Source organism: Plectropomus leopardus, unplaced genomic scaffold (genome assembly GCF_008729295.1).
Source record: "Plectropomus leopardus isolate mb unplaced genomic scaffold, YSFRI_Pleo_2.0 unplaced_scaffold22249, whole genome shotgun sequence".
NCBI classification, from domain to species: domain Eukaryota; kingdom Metazoa; phylum Chordata; class Actinopteri; order Perciformes; family Serranidae; genus Plectropomus; species Plectropomus leopardus.
Window position 1 is genome coordinate 1 of NW_024624103.1, and position 1,230 is coordinate 1,230.

Sequence of the window (1,230 nt, forward strand, 5' to 3'; positions counted from 1 at the left end):
ACAGCAGATGTAAAAGCAGGAAAGAGGTCTGGACATGTAAAATAAAGAGTACTGGGACCACAGGATCCATACTGGGACCACAGGATCCGTACCGGGACCTCAGGATCCATACTGGGACCAAAGGATCCGTACTGGGACCTCAGGATCCATACTGGGACCATTGCTGTGGTCCCATTTAACAAACATGAGTCATGTGATCGATTGTAAAACTCTGTTTTCATCTCCAGTGAACTTCTGAAGATTTCTCTCCCTGATAAACGGAACCCTGGTTTCTAAAAATCCCTCCCAACTGACCAGGTGAGCTCAGGTGAGCTCAGGTGAGCTCAGGTGAGTTCAGGTAAACAGAGTTACCTTGTAGATGATCTTTGCTGCTTCGTTCAGGATACATGACTTCCAGTTTTCATCAGTGGTCTGTAAATCAAAAAGAACAGGTCAGCAGCACCTGTTGAAGGTGTGTGTGTGTGTGTGTGTGTGTGTGTGTGTGTGTGTGTTACCTGAAGGCTGAGCTCTGACAGTGTGACTCCCATGGACAGGGGGCGCTGTGGGTCTGACAGCTGAAACAGAAACATCTCAGCTTCACTTCCTGCTGCTCCAGGTGAGATGTGACTCACCTGTCCGTCACGTCACCAAACTGAACAGGTGTGGTTTAAAGTGATCACTGTACACCTGGACCTGATCCAGGACCTGGAGTGGTACTCACGTCATCCTCGTAGCGAAGGTGGATGCTGCTGATCTTCACCTGCAGGTTTTTGATCACCTGAGTCGCCAGTTTCTCCACAAATGTGTCCTTCTTCTCCTCCGCAGGTTTCTCTGGGACAGACACAAGACCGTGAGGATACACAAGTCCTGAGACCTGAGACAGGACGTCTGGTTTATTGATGTCTTTTTGGGGATCAGGACGTCCTGACAGTCTGAGCTCAGGGCTCAGGTTCATGGGACGTGGACAGACTGGGTCTTGGGACGTGGACAGACTGGGTCTTGGGACGTGGACAGACTGGGTGAGATCCAGACTCTTACCTGCTCTGTTGTCATGGCGTGTCAGCCTCTTCAGGCCTTTTCTGGCCTTTCTCTGTTTTTTACCTCCTTTTGGGACTTATGCAGCGTTAAAGAGAGAGACCGACGTTAGAGACAGAAGAGTCCAAAGACACAGACAGCAGGAAGCAGACAGACTGTCAGAGTGAGGCCAGCCAATCACAGAGCAGAGCTCACACTGAGGAGCAGCCAATCACA

General features: G+C 50.2%; 1 long non-coding RNA gene across 1 annotated transcript; it reads right to left on the minus strand.

Annotated features, from left to right (window-relative positions):
* Window positions 1-351: 351 nt before the first annotated feature.
* Window positions 352-1,111, minus strand: LOC121965906. Its single transcript, XR_006107534.1, has 4 exons — window positions 1,018-1,111; window positions 701-810; window positions 495-554; window positions 352-411 (listed from the first exon to the last, which is right to left on the minus strand). It is a non-coding gene; the product is annotated as an uncharacterized LOC121965906 (long non-coding RNA).
* Window positions 1,112-1,230: the final 119 nt, after the last annotated feature.